This window comes from Dreissena polymorpha, chromosome 15, assembly GCF_020536995.1.
Source record: "Dreissena polymorpha isolate Duluth1 chromosome 15, UMN_Dpol_1.0, whole genome shotgun sequence".
Lineage (NCBI taxonomy): Eukaryota > Metazoa > Mollusca > Bivalvia > Myida > Dreissenidae > Dreissena > Dreissena polymorpha.
Genome location: NC_068369.1, coordinates 32,107,330 through 32,128,959, shown reverse-complemented (window position 1 = coordinate 32,128,959; position 21,630 = coordinate 32,107,330). Strand labels below are relative to the sequence as shown.

At 34.3% G+C, this 21,630-nt stretch overlaps 1 long non-coding RNA gene across 1 annotated transcript in view; it reads left to right on the top strand.

Annotated features, from left to right (window-relative positions):
• Positions 1 to 21,630, top strand: part of LOC127861306 (uncharacterized) — a 31,069-nt gene that overhangs the window by 4,817 nt on the left and 4,622 nt on the right. Inside the window, exon 2 of the long non-coding RNA XR_008040162.1 lies at positions 19,753 to 19,892. This is a non-coding gene — a long non-coding RNA (uncharacterized LOC127861306). The remainder of the gene's footprint in view (positions 1 to 19,752; positions 19,893 to 21,630) is intronic.

Here is a 21,630-nt window from a genome sequence, read left to right as displayed (position 1 = left end):
CGTTTTATTGTGTTTTTTGCTTCTACTATTAACAAGAACTTCAACTGATACGAACATGAATTTTATTTTAATATGTTTATTTAATGCTCGGAAAACTCATTGTATATTTAGACTACTACTTATAAAACAAAGTCGGGTTTTCGGCATAAAAATTGTTATTCCAAACCAGATTTTACGCACTTTACTGTACAAAATACCGTTAGGGCCACCGTGGTTACTCATTAAAATCCAGAGGGCGAGAATGCGAGAACGCGAAAGTACGATGACGACAGTGCGACAATACGATGGCGACAATGCGTTCGTACGATTGCGAAAACGCGCTAGTACGATGACGACAATGCGACAGTGCGACAATACAATGGCGGCAGTGCGATAGTACGGGGGCGACAATGCGATAGTCATATCGTACTGTCGCCGTGGTATCATCGCAATGTCGCCATCGTTCTATCGCATTGTCGCCATCGTATTGTCGCACTGTCGCCATCTCATTTTCGAATTGCCGCCATCATACTATCGCGTTATCGCATTGGCACCATCGTACTATCGCACTGTCGGCTATCGCCATCGTATTGTCGCACTGTCGTCATCGTATTTTCGCACTGTCGTCATCGTATTATCGCACTATAGAACTGTAGTTTTGTCGCCATCGTACTATCTCACTGTCGCCATCGTATTGTCGCACTGTCGTCATCGCACTGTCTGATTGTCGTCATCGTATTATCGCGTTCTCGCATTGTCGCCATCGTACTATCGCATTGTCGCCATCGTATTGTCACCCTGTCATCATCGTATTGTCACATTGTTGCCATCGTACTATCGCGTTCTCGCGTTCTCGCCCTCTGGATTGTAATGTGTAACCACGATGGCACTAACGGTATTCCGTAATACTGCTAAAGCACAGTATGATTAGGTCACTCCCAATGCTCAAATCTCTATGTCTATTTTAGTAACAACACATGTCTATGGAAGGATATTTAGGTAAAAGTTACATCATTCGTGGTGAATATTTACATTATGACCGATGCTTATTCTAATTTGCTTTATGACAATTCCAACATGCTTGTTGTCTATTCGTTTATACTTGATGATTGCTGCAACATTACATCATTCATGAATAATATTTACATTGTGCGTGATGTTTATTCTAACATGCTTCATGACAGTTCCAACATGCTTGTTCTCTATCGGTTATACTTGATGATTGTTTCAACATGCTTGGTGACTATCCAATGTTTGTGTGTTCATTATTCCTGAAACCAGTCATAATCGGTTTTGCCACTAAGCGTCATTAACAACGGCAGTTAGCAACAGGCAGTAAGCAGAATGCAAGTTACTAAATTATGACATCAGGTGGCGCGCGTTTATTTTCCGTATGTTGAATAAATTACTTTTCGGAAAAAAAAGCGAAAACATCCGAATCATTTTGACTAGTAAACTGAATAAGCTGAATTAGTTCCCTTCGTTATATAATCTCCATTAAACTAAATACGTTCATTATTGCCATGAAGACCAGTAAGTTTACACAATGAATTGACTGCCGTGAATGTTTTTGATATTTGTAAGATGCAATTGGCACTCAAGAAATTATAGATGCATTTTATTCAGAACATAACGGGGCTGATGTGTTGGATTTGTGGCCCTTCCCTAGTCCAAATAATTACAGTAGACGTAATCTACCGATGTGCATTGCATATCGACCTCATATTTATAAAGTAGCCCAAACCCCCATTGCCACAGACCTGTGCGTGAAACTTTCAGATTTCTCTAGTCTGTTTACCATGCTATAATTACAATTTCTATAAACACATATTTATCATTTTATGACTATATAATGTCTGTGGTATACAGAGAAACCTGAAAGTTACAAGTACTCGTGTCTAGTACTGTACAACTATTGTACTCCTCGTTGAGAAAACAACTACTTCATCTACATGTATTAAAATATCATAAAACATAATTTTCAATCAAGTTGGAAAAAATCAATAAATAAATGTCATATAAACAGGTTTGTCATGAACGTTGACGTCGCTCTTGGTTACCAGAAAAATTCCCACGCACGGATTTCAACCGTCATTGTTTACAATCAATTAAATGCATAAGTACTTGAATTTGTATAGTGTTTTTTAAAAGTGTCCAGCTACAGGTGGTTAGCGTGTGGCTATAATACTAGTTAGTGAAAACATATTTTGGAATGATAAGTAATCATATTATAACGAAAAATCAACTTTTCTTAAAAAAAATAAGTTAAATATATATTCAACAAGGTATCCAACTCGAAATCATCCGAAAACGGGCTGCATCGTTTTAAACAGCCATTACTTCATCAATTTTGCAGCGATTTTCACGATCTTGGTCTTATTCAACGCAGAAATAAATTTCCTTTCTGGAAATGTATATGTCTTGCAATATTTTTACAAATACTGGGTCAACTTTTAAAAAATAACACGATACACAACTCGCGTGACCCAGCTGTGATCGATCAGACAGTATTCATGACTGAAATCTTCACGGGGAAATGGGCATTTTCCCTGCAAAGTTCACGAACCTCGATACCATAATTCAATAAAACGTATGAAAAAAAACATTCTTACCGTGCTTGCCGTAGAATTATGCATCAAAACTAACTGTCCAGCGCATTTTCAAACCTTTGTTTACATACATTTCAACCAACTGACATTTTAAACACAAGGGTGATTTCATTGCTCCAATGCGGAGTTGTGTCCTTACAACTGGAGATTTCATTCATAAATACGGTCTGATCGATAACAACTGGGTCAAGCGAATTATGTATAGCTTTATTTCTTAAAATTTGACCCAGCATGTGTAGAAATATAACAATATATATACATTTCCTAAAAGGAAATTCATTTCTGCGTTGAATAAGACCGGGTCATGAAAATCGCTGCAAAATTAATTTAGTAATGGCTGCTCAAAACGATGCACCCCGTTTTCGGATGATTTCGAGTTGGATACCTTGTTATATATAAAACGGTAGTGATTTTTTTTTTATAGAAAATTTGATTTTTCGTTTTAATATGATTATTTATCATTCAAAAAGATGTTTTCACTAATTATTATCATAGCCACACGCTAACCACCTGTGTGTCCAGCACGTGTGCCGGGAGAACAGGGCTTAATGTATTTTTTGTTAAGCTCTATAATATTTATATCCAATCTGTATGAAAAAATGTCGGTGAACATTATTCCGGTGTTAATTTTTGAAAATATTGAGGCATTCGTTAATTATGGATCTAAAACGGAACATTAATCCGCAAAAAAAACACCGGGCATATTGCATATTAGATCGGACACATGAAATTATTTCGAAAGAAAGCAATAAGAGTTTCAATTCTACAAGAGTAAGTATCGCTGTGCACGATTACGCTCTTACTGCTCGTATATATTTGACTCTTGGCAAATACCTAGTGTTTTATTTTGCTTAATCTAAATTGTGTCATGCATCTATATGTACTTAAAGCAGCATGACCAACAGCTCTTTCATATGTGAAAGAGATTGACACGAAATACCTACCCATCTATAATAAAGTTTATATGTGCACTTCAATATTATAGTTTTAAAGCATTTTATGTGGTGCAATATAAAAGTACTCTAGTAAATTTGAAATTATGTAATCGATTTCCTCTCAACATACATGCAAAGTTCCAGATAACTTTTTCAGCAAAATCTTGGTTTACACTCTATAATAATCCAGCCTTAAAGTCTATTATTAATTCTGTTTTTTCATGTAAATATAATTTTTGGCACATCCGCATTTAGGTTTATAGTCTAAGAAGAGCTAATGACAATTGCCGGTTTACAGCAGACTTTTTGCGATAAAAGGACCAGATAATGGAAAACGTTCGGCTTTTCGACTGTTGTAAAGATGGTCTGTTATTCATAATAACGTTAAAGTGCTGTTGATTTCATAATTGTAATGAGGGCCTAGACGAGTGGGAACTCATTGATAAAATGTTTACATTATATGCATTGATATTGAGTTTTACGCATGATCACACATTTTGAATTCTTATTTTATTTTTCCAATGTGTAACCGTACGCACAGAATTTAAGTCTACTTTTTTACTAAATTTAATTCAATTTTTTACGACTTTAAGCGTCTTATCTGGAGCTCTGCATACATGCATTAGTAGCATATATTGAAATATATCCATATACTTTCTTTGGTTATTGAAGGTAAATTACTGTACAAAAAATATGGTTAGTCATTAACCAAAAAAAAGTTAAGTCTACAAACACGCGGTTAATTTCGGTTCAGTAGCAAATATCTTACAAAGGTGCGCAACTTCTCCTATAACATAAAATTTCCGTAATACGCCGTAAATTTCCGTAGTCCTCCGTAGCATTTCGGAATGACTGTCAATTGACATCATTGTATCATGCATGATAGTATGTTGCTTTGTGCTTGGGTGAAACTCACATCTTACCATCGCGTTAATTTATTAAACGCATTAATATTTGATTTCATTATGCACTGCGCCTATTGCACAAGTCTCTCTGCACAAACCAACATACACATATGCAGCATGCAATTAACGAACAAGAATGTTGCATCTGTACACATGCATGATACCATTAAGCAGAATGTAAATAGACATTGGACATCAGGCAAGATGTAAGTGTCATCAAGCATGAAAAGGTGTCTACATATTAATTGAAAGTACCATCAAGAATCATGACACAGTCACAAAGAAGGATGTAATTTTTACCTAAATACCCTTCCATATTTGTCGGCACTGTGTGTTTGCTTAATTTCACTGAAGAACGTGTACTGGTAAATCTTACAAAAAAAGTGATAAATAAGACTGAGTAGCAATTTTTTCGGCGTTGCTGTTTAACGTCAAATTTGGCCTTTCAACGAACTTCTTAAAAGCCCATTGAACTTTAATGAAGAAGTTTCCCGCTTGTAGGTCCGAATGAATTAAATCAAATTTTGCAATTGGCAATTTGATAGAAATCCCCATAAAACATTGCACATAGCTTTCTGAAATAAACAGGCCACATTGAACGCATTCACGATATCCAACAGCTCTCTTTGCAAAGACCTATCTAGTGTTTCTTGGCCGTGTAAGATCTATAATTAGAACATCGTCACCTAAACATCTACTAATAGAAGAGCATATTTTGGGGAAACAAATTCAATAAGAGTACAAAACGTCCACGATCAATAATGTGTAGTTTGTTAAAGATATCACGGCAGTAAAAACATAGCACTTTAAAGAGACCACAATCTGGTACATTTGGTCAATTGTTGCGTCCGTGGCGGACAATACATTTTTAAAAAGAAAGCGTACAAAAAAGCAAACACAAAGTTCTTCGTAAGCTTGTTTTAATCTTAAAAACACATAATCGACAGTCATTCCAGTCAAATACAATACTAACAGTCAGTACTCTAGAGATCAAAAGTGCGGATATAAATATTTAATTCAGGGATATCAAGTGTATCAAGTTCGAATTCCGGAAAAAATAGCCGGTAGTCTGGGGCATTAGGTCCCTTACAGGGATAAAAGGTAAATCCCCGCCCGAGCCGTAGCTAACTGATTTATTGTAGTCTTTCTAGTTGCAATTTCTGGTGAGTACAATGCGGAATATTACGGATATTTGCAACATGTCGAAGATTTTCGGAAAGTAGCGAAGAGGTTTTCGTCAGTTAATATTCATGTCCGTGCCGGCCGCTAACTTATCAGAATCAATAAAAAAGAACCAGAAAAAATCGGTACCGATCGCAAATTTCCGGAATTCCGATAAAGCTTCAACATAATTTGTTCTCAAATGATCGCGTACTCGAACGAATCTGTCCCTACGCCTCAAACTCCCTTTAAATCTCATCGGACGTACATTGATCTCAAAATCTATCCTTGACGACTCAAATCATATTTCCTGAATAGTTTGGCCTATTGACGTCCCTGTAATTATAACAATGGTCTTTTGGATAAACACCGCTAAGTTGTTGCAATATAATAACCGTTTAAAATAGTTACCGGTTTTCATTTAATAAAATGAGTAAGTCATATTCGAGATTTCAGCGATTGCCAATATTTTGCTTTTGTTTCTCATAAGCATATGGTGCTTGGTATCTGCTATTGACTCCTATGTAGATTGCAAATATTACATAACCCTTACAGCGGCCGAGCGCAGATATCTGCATTTGGCCGCTAAAAAGAAAAATCTTTGCGCATTAATTTAATTCAAATCTCATTATCATAATCAAAATCATCATCCTCGTCGTCGTCGTCACTACTACCACCACCACCATCATCATCATCATCTTCTTCTTCTTCTTCTTCTTCTTCTTCTTCTTCTTCTTCTTCTTCTTCTTCTTCTTCTTCTTCTTCTTCTTCTTCTTCTTCTTCCTCCTCCTCCTCCTCATCATCATCATTAACAACAACAGCAACACCAACTTAACATCATCATCAAACAACAATAAACATCGGTAGCATACAATGTGCTTCATCAACCATACATAATTATATGCGTTAAAACACCATAATAGAACAGCATGAATGAAGCTGTCTATTACTCTTTTATATTTCCTATACCAATATTTTTTTTTCGTTAATTGAAGGACTAGTTGAAATCTTCTATAAAAGCCCTCCCACCCCCCCCCACCCCCAAAAAAAAAATAAAAAAAAATAAAACATAATAATAATAACCCTAGCAAACAACAATAAACATAGGTTAGTTAGTATACACTGTGCTTTAGCAACCATGCATAATGAATGTTTATGACTTCGGACCGTTGTGATCAAATTTAAAAAAGAAAGATGGTATGTATGCGGCACACAACACATAGATAATTATAGTTTTATACCTTAAACGTAGTTCATCAAAATAAAGATAAGTTATTATCTATGTAATACTTAAATTAGGTTTATAACGTATGCATATTTGTCTAAAACTTGTGAAATGTGATTCGTAAGCCGACGACAACATTATCATTCGGACCCTTCAACCCCACCTAACAATCGAGATTAAACACCTGTGGAGATCCCGATCTTATCAATGAATAAACCGGTTCAATGATGTCAAGTCAAATAAAACATACCATTACTATCCAAATAAATATCTATCAAAAAATGTAAATTGATATACCTACTTAACTAAAACTAAACTTAAACGATTAGCAAGAAAAATATATAAAGAAGAAGCAGGCAAAGTAGACAAATTAATTGTAACATATGTTTTCTCAGTCTCCCACTGTTGAACAATATAAATAGTATTTATCGCCACCCCAAAAGGGATCTTTATCACACGTTTGGCTCAACTAATATATAATCGTGACAGGACAAACTGTCAACAAATACCTTGTTAATGTTTTATACATAACTCCAATCAAAGGTCAACTTCCAAGGAAACTGCGGCATGTTAAAACTGTTGATTATGACAAAATGTTGTTTAGTACAAATCAGTACAATAGCGTCTGTTATGTGGCCTATACTAATCCAGTTAAATAAAACTTTAATCGCAGACAAGTTTAGATTCTTTACACCTTTAAAGGGGCCTTTTCACAGATTTTGGCATTTTTTTTTACTTATTCATTAAATGCTTTATATTGATAAATGTAAACATTGGATCATAAAAGCTCCAGTAAAAAATCAAGAAAAAAAAAAAAAAGGAAATGTACATTGCCCGGAGCAGGGTTCGAACCAGTGACCCCTGGAGTCCTGGCAGAGTCCTGTAGTATAAACGCTTATGCCTACTGAGCTATTCCGCCGAGTACACATTCTCGACGTATTTTATACCTTATATAAGCAATCTTCGTAGTTTCACAAAATTTAACGACAAAAACAGAACTCTCCAAATTATTCAATCGTTTCGCGTTGCAACGCTGTATAATTTTTAGGTTTTAAAATCGTCAAAAGATGCATATAATGGCTATATTAGAGCATGGTTAATGTTCAGTATTAATGTTTCCTCACAAATATCATAACTAAAACGAAAACTTACGAATCTGAATCAACTTTTTTCAATTTTGTCAATTTACCAAAGCGTGAAAAGATCCCTTTAAGAAAATATATAAAACAGTTCTTTCCTGTTTTAACAAAATGATACATTTAAAAATAAATTATGAAGCATCGCTAGCAATATTAGAAAGAGAAGTAGAAGGAGAATTATTATCAATAGTAGCAGTAGCAGCAGCAGCAGCAGTAGCAGCAGTAGCAGTAGCAGAATCAGTAGCAGTAGCAGTAGCAGTAGCAGCAGCAGCAGCAGTAGCACTAGCAGTAGCAGTAGAAGTAGCACTAGCAGTAGCCGTATCAGTAGCAGTAACAGTAGCAGCAGCAACAGCAGCAGAAGCAGCAACAGTAGCAGTAGCACTATCAGAAGCAACAGCAGCAGCGGCAGTGGCAGCGGCAGTGGCAGTGGCAGTAGCAGTGGCAGTAGCAGTGGCAGTAGCAGTGGCAGTAGCACTATCAGTAGCAGCAGCAGCAGCACTGGCAGCGGCAGTGGAAGCGGCAGTGGCAGTGGCAGTGGCAGCGGCAGCGGCAGTGGCAGCGGCAGTGGCAGCGGCAGTGGCAGCGGCCTTGGCAGTGGCAGCGGCAGCGGCAGCAGTAGCAGTAGCAGTAGCAGTAAGAGTAGCCGAAGCAGTAGCAGTAGCGGCTTTTTGCTTTTTTGTTTTAGAAGTGTTTGTCGTATAAGAAGAACGCAAGGAAGACAAATTAATTGTAACATGTGTTATCTTAGTCTCCGTTGTAGTAGTATTTGTTGTATCTACACAGCCATTTTTCAGTCACCTGAGAGACATGTTTTTATAAGAGATTTAATTGTGGACCAATACATCGTGTATTAATATCAGTGTACACACTGGGACACCACATGGGCGAGGATTAACAGATAAACTAGGCCTTCAATTAATTATGCGCCTAGAGGCAAACAATACTATAACTTACTGATAATTTTAGGATTGGGATGTGTTTGTATCTTATTTGAAATTAGCTAGCTTAATTCAAAAACTAATTATAGCCTCAATATTATCACAAGAACATCATCACATATTCATTGTGCAATATATAATCATATCACCATCACAATATGCCAGAGCGTTAGTATTTATTGTGCATACATATCCTACAGCAACATTTACAAAACTTATTACAAACCAACCGCTCAAGCTTTAATTAAGATTGATTTTAATTTATATTATGACATACATTAAAGATCACTGTCAATTAATTAAAAAATAGCTTGATGCTTCGTACTCAGCGATTTAAATAAAAGAAACGTTGCGTACACAATAATTGGGGTTAATAAAAAAAAGTCTGCAATTAAAATAATCAAATTTAAATAATACAAGATTTAGTTTCAAATTGTCGCTCAAAAAATGTATCAGTTATATCAGTTACTAGGGAATCGATTTGTTTAATCTCCGCAATCCAATAATAATTATGGTGTTTTGTATGACAAATTAATAGCTCTTCGTCATTGAATGTATGATACTCATAAAAATATTGAAACAATAACCACAACAACAACAACATATGTGATTATGTATATATCTTCTTCAGATACTCTGTGTCATACTTTCAAAATTATCCTCATAAGATTCATAATAATAAAATAAACACTATTGCAATCTTAGTAAAAACCAACTTAGCCGTTATGCTAATGATTTTATGTTCAGTATGCGTGTACATTTCAATATTATATAACAACAAGTGTTCACAAATACCTATGTTTAATAAATATTAAAAACATGAGAACCAATGAAGGTATTTCATTTTAATAGACTAGTTTTACCGTGTGTGTACATTCATATAAAATCTTTTGAAAATCACACTTGAGATAATGTCTTTAGGTTTTGCTATTTCTAATCGATTTTAACACCATAAAACCACCGTATTTTCTCTTACATTCTAAATTTTCTTACATTTCCTTTTTAAGCCAAAATATTTATGTTTTCATGATTCTAAATTTTCGGACATACGGATTTTCGTACAGTCAGTTAAACAGCGCTATTTTATCAGATGTTGACCCTGTTTTTGCTTATCTGATGACCCTGCGGTCATGCATTCTTACAACCGGATTAAAGTAATAAAACAGAATCATGCCTAAGGGCAATCGACCATTACATTTGCGTACTTGGGTAAATTACCTTGTAAACCTCTAATAAGCAATGGTTCCTTCCAACAGCGTTTGAAATGATATCGTATTAAGAAAGCCAAACGTTTATTGTTTTTACTTTTTATATATTATTTCAGTTGATTGCAAAGCTGTTAAGTTGCATTTTTAAAGTAAAGAACGAAGGGAACAACACAATAAAATTATGTACACTGATGTATTATTTCTACTTCAATTAAATAATTGACAAACAAACATAACACACTTGTCTCTAAATATTTTTCGTATTTAAATTTTCCAACACGAAAAACAATATCTTTAAGTGAACGGAAACTTATAATTATTACGGCATATAGTAAAAGCAGAGTTGTCTGAACCATAAGTAAAATAAAAAATAAAAAATGACACAGCTTATTTTTCCCTCAAGTGTTAATGATAATATGGATAAACAATTAAAAATACATAAAGTCAATTGTGTTGATTACTCGTTATTGAAATATTGCAATGCCAATTATAAGACATCTGATTAAAAACAAAATGTATGGTGGAATACCTAATCTGGAAATACAAACTAATGATACTATTAATGCAACAACAACAATCACATCTTTTCAAGCGCAATCAGAAAACTGCTACAGCTTTGTATTAACAAACATAAATATGTTTGTGCTTATAGATTTTGATAAACTTCAAATCTTTAAGCGTGCTATGAATTGAATATAATTTATATTTAAAAGTTTTGCTACTCTGTTGATAACTAGCAACAGCAAAAAGGAAGATACCATTTTTTATCATCTAATTTTATTTATATTTCATTGTTTATTTGTTTATGATCACAAGGATTGTTTGGATAACAGAGTGTGTCTAGATATACCGGTACCCATAAAAATATTTTTATGAATTGCAATTAAGCGTAGAAATTAAACAGGCCCTAATACAGACACCATTTCAATCGGAATGCGATTATAGTTTCAATAGCAACTCGTAACGCTTTTAGCGACAAATTGACTTGGTCAAATACTGCATCTTAAACGGATAAATAAAATTGAAACCATTTATTTTCAATATTATCAAAATTATTATTTAGTTATTAATACATTAAGCAGCAAACTCTATTAATCAAAAAGATTTGATATAACATCCGAATTCACTGCAAAAATGAGCTGAGCGATAGGTTTTACGGTTGTTGAAATTGGTCACGATGAGAATGACGATGACGACGATGATGACGATGACGACGACGAGGAGGAGAACAACGACGATAACAATGACGATGATGATGATGATGATGACACTGATGATGATGATCACGACGATGACGACCATAACGATGTTGTTGGTGATAGTGACGATAATGCTGCTGCTGCTGCTGATGACGATGCTGCTGCTGATGATGCGGTGGAGGCTGAAGAGCAGGACGAGGACGAGGGCGACGACGACGACGACGACGACGACGATGATGATGATGATGATGATGATGATGATGATGATGATGATGATGATGATGATGATGATGATGATGATGATGATGATGATGATGATGATGATGACGATGATGATGACGATGATGATGATGATGATGATGATGATGATGATGATGATGATGATGATGATGATGATGATGATGATGATGATGATGATGATGATGATGATGATGATGATGATGATGATGATGATGATGATGATGATAATGATGATGATGATAATGATGAGATGATGATTATGTTGATGATGATGATCATGATAACGTTGATAACGATGATGTTGATGAAAATAACGATACTGTAAGTAGTAAATTAACTCATTAATTGTTATTATAATACACAAGCACGTGCTAATGGATCTGTATCCGCAAGGCGGTCAAATGAAAACTCACTTGGTATAAATATGAAAAATTGAATCAAAATATCATTGATTAGCTTGTTCGCATTGCATATGCTTATCATTGTGCACAGGCTAATCTTATTTGACGTGCATTAAGCCTCGTTTTCCATGAAAGCAGCCAATATGTGCATATTTTAATGATAAACACTAGACTGGTCAATGGCGTTTACAAGCTGGTATATACATTCACTGCTAGAGCAGAATCATTTGTCGTCTGCTGCAGACAGGCAGTGGTAATCGTTCCTAGCAGAGTGAGTTGTGGTTCTTGCCGTACTTAAGTCTTCTAAGCACCTACTGATTTGCATTTATTACCCATTCTCTTGAAACGCCGACTAATAAAGTGCGATAAACCGCCTTTAAGCACTTGGCACATTAACAAATAAGAACATTCCACACCTAACCGAGAACCGACGTCTTTAATCGCGAAACTATTACCAGAAATTGAATACCGCCAGAAACAACAATGAGCTCACTTCGATTAAATATAAATACACTATATTCATTGCGTCCTACGCAATCAAACATATCAACCGAAAATACCAGCGAATACAGTATTATATATGACATCGATCTTATATATCGCCTCAGACATGCGAGAGCGCCACGATGAGTGAAGAGTGTGTGTATGAGAGTTTGTTTACAGGTCCTACTAGCCTCTTCACGAGATTTGTGTAGCCCGACCTGAATGATGAATGAAATGGATGTAGTAACAGTTATATGAACACGATATATCCGTACCAATATCCACGTGAGCATATACTAATAATAATTAATTTTTTAATCGCCATAAGCTTGAAAATAAACGTAAATAGATACAACAAAGACCAATTCGGAGACTTTAAAATTTTTTAATTACCTCCCCTGCAATAGAAAATATATATGGAGACTCGCATTCTATGGAATATCTAAATCTCAATATATCTTTCTCCGAAATTTTTTTCTGGTAAAAATCATCTTAAATTTAGCTGTATATTCGTATGTAATTAATTAAACAAGAGTTATAAAAAGGCATTGCAAAAAATATCGCGTTTTACTTGAATAAGTTACCTCCCTTAAGCCTATCGGAATATCAAAAATACGTATATAAACAAAACGCGTTCCTTGCATAAGTGATAATAAAGCGCGTGCCCGTGCCACTCGTCCTCCAAATACTTACTAAATATAGTACAACGTATCTACAATCATTGCGACTAACTCATACCTCAGTAAATAAGTAACCAGGATAAATATACGTTTAGGTAATTAAGATATAAAACATACATATAAAAATTTACATGTTCCCTGTCTGCCGAACCCGATCCATGGACTATAGCCACAAGAGGTTTCTATGTACCTATGTAGCCGGATTGCGCCCTCAGAGCGCCCAACACCGACACAGATCACGCTACTCCCCGGTCAAACACAATACTGTCCTTTCACTTCATAAGCCATTGGCGATCTTCAATGATCGCTTATTTCCGAGAGATGCATTTTATTTTTTTCAAACTTCGAATTTTGATATATGTTTAACTTATTCATTTAGATTACATTATTTTCACTATAAATATTGACTTTGATCCAATTATCATCTGAAAAATACGATTTCGCGATTTCTTCAAAGATCGAGCGAGCCTTTTTACCTGTTTACTTATATATATCTAATTTAAGGTTACACAGATGTAAAGTTGTCGTGGCCGAGTGGGTAAGGCGATAAAATAGAAATCTTTTGGGATTTTCCCGCGCAGGTTCGATTCCTGCCGACATCGCATACTTTTTGCGACGCGTTTTATTTCTTTTCTAACGTAATTTGATTTAATATAGCACATAAGCTATGTTTATTGTTAAATATGTTGAAAATTGTATGCACATCCTTCAATTTTAAAATTAAAACAACGTTATGGCTAAATTGATTAATTTACTGCTGAAAATACGAATGATGCATGTTGCATTTTTATTTTTATTTCAAAAAGTAAACGGTAAATCTGTCTATTTTTTGGTATTTTTGCTGTATATAGTGTTTCTATAAAAACTTAATTTAAAATATAACTTAAATGATACTATTTTGAATTTTATGACACTTTGTTTTTAACCGACCCAATTTTTACTTGGCTGAAATCACTTACATTTCATGGCGCTATTCCATAGATTAAAATTTGTAAAAAATAAATGTCTGTAAAAGAATACTTATTTCATCTTGTTTAAACTTTAAACACCTTTACTGCATCTGTACACACCAACTGCATGCCCACATTTGGAAATTTGAATGAATTATGGAACTTTTATATACCCCAGGGGTGAAAATAAACTGGACAAAAGCCGAGCGTGAGGGTGGTGATGAAAAAATCGGTTTATTTTTTTAAGCATGGAAAGCTACCTACAAATTTGCATGTAGTTTAGTGAAATGATGCTGATTAGGAAAATAATTAATTAAATTATATTTGGATATGTGCCCATTAGAGGTGCGCAAGCTTAAAAAGGTAGAATTACCGAAATTCCCGTTCTTACACGTTGTAGCATGGATCGGGTATTGAACACGATACACGTGTGTATTAGCACCCTACTGTAGTCCCGGCGGGGTTATCAACTGCACCAATACACCGGTAAACAACCAGGGGAATATCATATGAAAAAAGAACTATCATGCCTGTTTGTTTTGTTAAAGTGTGTCACAAAATTTCCCTAACTGCCGATGTCGGCTATAATCTCGGTATAAACATGCAAACAAATTAACATATATATAATGTTAATGCCGATATGTTATTGGACATTTTGTATGTCAAATGTTCATTATTTGCATTAAAATTAAGACGATTGTACTGAACACGATACACGTGTGTATTAGCACCCTACTGTAGTCCCGGCGGGGTTATCAACTGTACCAATACACCGGTAAGCAACCAGGGGAATATCATATGAAAAAAGAACTATCATGCATGTTTGATGTGTTAAAGTGTGTCACTAAATTTCCCTAACTGCCGATGTCGGCTATAATTTCGGTATAAACATGCACAGAAATTAACATATATATAATGTTATTGCCGGTATGTTATTGGACATTTTGTATGTCAAATGTTCATTATTTGTATTAAAATTAAGACGATGCTTATTTGCCAGAAAGCGTTTATTTCAAATTCAAAACAAGCAATAATCATACATAATACCAAAATATAAAACTAACAAAATGGCAACACTCTCGCTTAACGCAACGTTCAGAAGCACGCGCACTTAACAAAATTATTGCAACTAATGCAAGCTGTAATTAATATGTGACTACTTGCTATACAACCAGTATCATGCGAAAATTGATCTTATTTAATTGTGGTTCCCTCTTTGAATTTATGTTGCCTGTCGACTTTTAGAATAATGTGTCAGTAAGAAATGTATTGCTTGCTCTACAACCAGCATCATGCGAAAATGGATCTTATTTAATTGTAAATCCCTCTTTGAACTTAAGTTGTCAGTCGACTTTTAGAATAATGTGTCAGTAATAAATGTTTTTCTTCAGTTTCACATGTTTTTTAAGAAAATTTAGTGAAAGATGCAAATGTGTCTTATTTATTTTTTTCTGTGTCTTCAATGTATCTTATTTATATGTGACTGCGTGCTTATTTTTTTTTCAAGAAATGAAAGATGCAAATGTGTCTTATTTTAATTTTATCCATGTCTTAAATGTGGCTTATTTATATAAGATAAAATGATATACTGCCAGTGTCATGCAAAAAAGGATCTAATTTCTTAATATCCACATTCACGCTTTGTTCTTTATTAGCACCGTCTTTAATTAGGCTATCTATTTAAAGTACAGATTACTGTGAACTTAATAATTGTGCAACGGTGATGTTGATCCATTATCGTTGTTAATTTAAAATGTAGACAACAAGTTAGCAATTAATGAAATCAGTTATTTTGGAAGTAAATCTAATTGTTTCTGTACAGTAGCCAGGTGGATGTGTATTGAGCGGATAAGATAGGGATCACCACAACAAGTTTCTAATACACAGTATAGACTTCCCCTATTATTATTAATTACCTGATTGGAATAAAAAAAGTGTTAAAGATCATTTCATGTGAAAAGCAGGATTTCTGACATAATTTCAATCGTTTTGCTTTTATACACAATTTCATGGAACAATGAATATATTGGCGCGATGGAACACAATTTATAAATCAAGCTGACAGTATAGTATCATTTTTTAATTATGTGTAATTTAATTCGCATCTCTCCCTTAACTCGTTCAATGACACGTGAACTTATATCAATTATAAAACATCACGTGCATCATTAAATATTTTTTTTTAATTATGAAAACATATATGTTCTACATGGTTTTGTTTAGTTTTTTTTCTCAACCAGAGAGACATTATAAAACATTGTTATATATAAAGCGCTTTACTTTTCTACATTACATAAAGATATATCGATTTTTTTGTTAAGTGTACGTGCTTGACATATTTATAAAAAGGCAGTGTTTATTTTTGTAATAAAATCGAAAATTGACATTTAATTTGATGCAATCCACATTGTTTAGCGGCCAAGCGCAGTATTCCGCTCTCGGCGGCCGATGGTGTATTGCAATATATACAATGAAAAGCTGGGTTTCTGACATAATTTCAATCGTTTTGTTGACGCGGAAGTGCTTTTTGGTGGCCAAAAATACTATTGTTCCCTTTATTTAAACCTTAATCAGTATTTTTTTACACTTGAAGGTTTGTACAGCGGGGATTTCGGTACCGGCGCGGGTTTATGTGCTTGTTAAGAATTACCGAAATCCCCGCTAAGAGGCAACATATTATCCTGATTTATGCTTTGATTAAACATTGATAACTAAATTGCAAAAGTGTATAGCATATTGTAAATAAGGTAGTACGATATCATTTGTTTCATCAGATTTGTTTGGAAAATACTTTCTGAAGACTTATTATTACTATGTCATGTTATATTTACATATACTTTTGTGTAACCAATGTTTTAAATGTACATTTTACCTTTTTTACATTCGTTTACACATTTTTCACATTAATAAACTATTTAATAATGGAAAAAATATTCTGATAAGAGTGTTTAAATGATTAACACTAATATGATTGTGTACAAATCAACATTAATGCAAAGCCAAAACCCAAACATAATGACATATAGACCCTTTAAGGCGTAATATGGGGGATTGGCGTAAACATGGGTGATTTCGGCTCTGGGCGTACGAATGTAGCAGTACCGAAATCCCCGCTAATTATTTTCCAAAAGAAGTAACCGAATGGGAGATAATACATGTCACTGGTTGCTAATGAAAAAAAACACTATAATAATTTTGTTGACACTTGAAGGTTTGTTCAGCAGGATTTCGGTACCGGCGCGCGTTTAAGTTCTAGTGTAGAATTACCGAAATCCCCACTGAAAGGCAACTTAATGCTGTCAAGAGTGCTTAATAATTAAAATTAATATCAAATTTGTTGCACCTTAACATTCATGTGAAGTCAAAAACCATTCATACCGATGACCTATTGACCCTTTAAGGCGTAAATATGGGGATTTCGGTACTAGGCGGGCGAATGTAGAATTACCGAAATCCCCTTTTCATCATCGCACATTAGTGTAACATAAATTTTAACACAATATATGTAGGGAAACTCATATGAATCGCGTAATGTGAAAATGATTATTATGCTATAATTCGACCACGAAACTTGACGTGACTTAATACCGGACATTATGGAATGGAGCTACGCTTGCCGTATTTGACATAAGACCCATTTTCGCAAATTATCTTATCAATGCTTATATGAATTTGATTGCTATAATCTTATGCGTATTCGACACGGAATTATTGTCAAGGTTTTTCATTTTGTCAATATTTATCATAGCAGGGGACATTGCTGACATCAATATGGATACTGTTTTCATTTTCTGTCGAGAAATGATATGACTTATTATCAAGATTATTTTATAGTACGGTAGCGTTCTCTTCACAATTGAGATTTATTTGTACAGGTAAATTGCTCTTATACTCACCATTCGGACTCGACGATCGGCTCGAATAAAAATGTTAGTCGCTTAAAAGTACAAATTCATCATATTGAGCACGATTATTATTATTATTATTATTATTATTATTATTATTATTATTATTATTATTATTATTATTATTATTATTATTATTATTATTATTATTATTATTATTATTATTATTATTATAATTATTATTATATAGCTTTTAGAAACTTATACCTTAAAAAAAATCCCATTGGAAAAAAAAATCCCATGGGAAAAAAAAATCCCATGGGACAAAAAAATCCCATGGGAAAAAAATCCCATGGGATTTTTTTATTATTTTAAAACACGATATAACGCGTTGAAATCGCGAGAAATGCTCATCATTTGTTAAAAGGTAGTGTTTCTGAAGGTTACATGAATAAATCTCTAAAAATCAGAAAAAAATCCCATGGGATTTTTTTATTATTTTAAAACACGATATAACGCGTTGAAATCGCGAGAAATGCTCATCATTTGTTAAAAGGTAGTGTTTCTGAAGGTTACATGAATAAATCTCTAAAAATCAGAAAAAAATCCCATGGGATTTTTTTTTTCCCATAAAAAAATGGGATTTTTTTCTATCAAAGTAAATTGAACGAAAATAAGCACAAATGCTTTAACAATGCTTAAAATCGATAACTAAGCACAAACGAACGTGTTTTATGTTTTTGAAAATCCCATGGGATTTTTTCTCCCATAAAAAAAGCTGGAGAAAAATCCCATGGGAGAAACCAAAATTCCCATGGGATAATGAAAAATCCCATGGGAAATTACAAAAATCCCATGGGAACCCCAACTTTGCAAATAAAGTTCATAGTGAAGAAAACGCATTTAACAAGCAAAAATAACCAATTATTAATCACAAGTTAGACTTTTATCTTATACTTTATCACAAATAAGCAAACCTTCAAGAAAAAGGGTACTTAAGTTTGCGAAATTTCGGTTTCGCAAAGTTTTTCCGGTGGCCGTTTTATGTTTCATACGCAGGAGGTCGGCTTTTAACAAGCTGCTTACTGCCTTTGGTAAACGTTTACGTGGACTCCTTTCAAAAGCCGACGTGTTGGTAATCGAGATGCGGGTCTATTTCGTATTTCATTTGGTTCAACAGGATGCGATCAACAACTTTTCTGGGATCGACAGCAGCGTGATTCCTCGATAGTTGGAGCAGGAACTAAGGTCGCCTTTCTTGTGAGATTGAATATGTAACACTCTGTCAACTGTGTTCGAATGTATTGTTCTTCCCAAATCTTTATGTAGAGAGGTGTAGTAGCTACACATTTGTCTCCACGTCAGCCTTCAGAAGCGAGTATGCTGGCAGGTCCTTCAGATGTGCCTTTCTTCAAATGCTTGATTGCTCTGCTGATCTCTTCCTTATTGTTAGGGCAGCAATTGGTTGGCAGATCGCTTGTAGCTGGTGGAATACCCATTTGATTTATTCCATGATGCTTTAATGGTATTGAATAATTATTCAAACTAAAAACTGCTTTTTGCGTGTGATAATCAATATACACAGTCGGGTTTTGGCTAAAGTTTAGTGTTCTCATTTAAAAATGATTATTTAATTTAGTTGCAATCAAAACGCACATGCCACGCTGAATGGATTAACACATTGCAAACAAAACTTACGTTTTTTTTCGAAAGATTTCACTGAGATATATGTTTTTACGAGTGAAGAGTATTGAAATTGAACACAGTCACCTATTTCAGAGCTGGCTGGTAATTTATATGCGATAATATATGTAACTTAAGTGTACAATGTCTTACTACATACGCACTTTTTCAGAGCGTTTGCTTTTCCTGTTGAGGACACACTTCGAAACTTACATGCCTTCAGATGGTAAGGACGAGCTTGTAAAAGCTGTAAGGGAACGAGATGTCAAAAAAGTCTACGAGATCATCCGGCAGGCTTATCAGGATTTCAACGTAACACTTATTTCAATATTTACGCATTAATTCGTGTCAACGTCACTGCATATGTTGATATAATTAATTGTATACTCACCTTATATCACCGTGAAGTCAGAGTCTTGCAATTCATTAATAGAAAATGATTGGTATCCGCCATGAAATAACACACCATTATTCTAGTTTGTATTATATATGCTAGGATAATTGCGAATATGTTTTGACGGCAAGATATTTTTATATAAAAAAAAAGATTCTCGCTTGCACGATTATGATTTCATTGCATACTACGTATATTGTTTAAGGCGTAAGCAGATATTAAGGAAAACACAAATTGATTATGTCTTAACACGCGCGTACCTGAAATACACATTCAACGATATAGAATGGTGAATATTTGCCACCGCAAATATGACTCTTTTGCGTGTACAACATGTGTATGCATTTATCGGAACGTTGTTGTTAGCACGAACGAAACGCGTAAGTTGTTGTATTATGAAATCGTGAATGATGCTCAATGTCATAATCGCCCAAGTTTTTTAACGGCTAACTATACCTTTTTATTAATGGGAAATATCGAGGATTGTTGCGGTTTATATATTGAAAAGACAAACGCATGCATGGTATGTCCTATTACTTCATTTAAATCAATACAACTTGTAACAAATATGCTCGACAATAAGGAATACGACTTGTTTGAATACACATATGTAGTTAAGGGGACAAACTTTAATATGCCCCTTTCAAATTTACCTTTATCTTTCGTTTCTGTATACCAAACGCTTTTCAACTTGTTTACTTATTTACAATTGTGTTATTTGTTATGATTGAACGCTACACGCAGGCATGACGTCAAACTATGTTAAGAAATATGTGTGTTATTTAAAATAAATATATAAGGTGTAAAAACATTCAGTACGTACTTAAATGCATATAGTGTTTTAGGTAGTCTATATAAGTTTAACATATGTAATAAATAGGTTACGACAAGACTATAGTGTGTCATGGACCGGTACCGCCTTTGGGGGTATAGGCCCTTGGCTGAGCTCTAGGGCCAATTGTGCAGAAGGTCATATAGCCTATACTAAGTGCATCGACTGTTCCATGACGATCATGCATGTTTTTGTGTGTTTGTATTTGTTGCGTATATCTATGGTGTGTCTAGTGCCGTTGTGATGTGTTGTACTGTATAGCAATTGGGGCCTTAATATTAATGAAGGGTCACGTGCAATTAAATTTATCTCTCGAGCTGGCGCCCTGGTGTTGCTAATTAAAAGCTTATAAAAATCGTGTTTGACAATAAAAATAATTTGTGCGTTTATCAATGCGCGTGATTATGTTATAACGTTCATTTCGGAAAACATACGAACAATGTACAGATTCAACAGTTTTCGTTCTTACAAATGTAACTGACAGAAAATTGTTTTTTAGATAAAAGAACAGTATAGATAACGATATAGGTTCAGTAAAGTCCATAAAAAAGGGTTATATAAATAGAAATCGGCGGATTCATAAGGCTGTATTTTCTACGAACGCGTCGCAACATTGCCACAACAAGTAATAAGTATGTTTTTGTGTTTTGTATGTTTGTAGCCCCTAGGTTAAATAGCATTTATTGTGTCGTACAAATCGGGCGATTTTTATTGAATTTACATTACAAAATTTAGTTTATGGCTAAAATAAGTATTAAACTATTGCGTTATTTTTGTCCCATGTGTTTTAGGTCAAAACGAAATTTCAAAAGAACTGAGGGTGC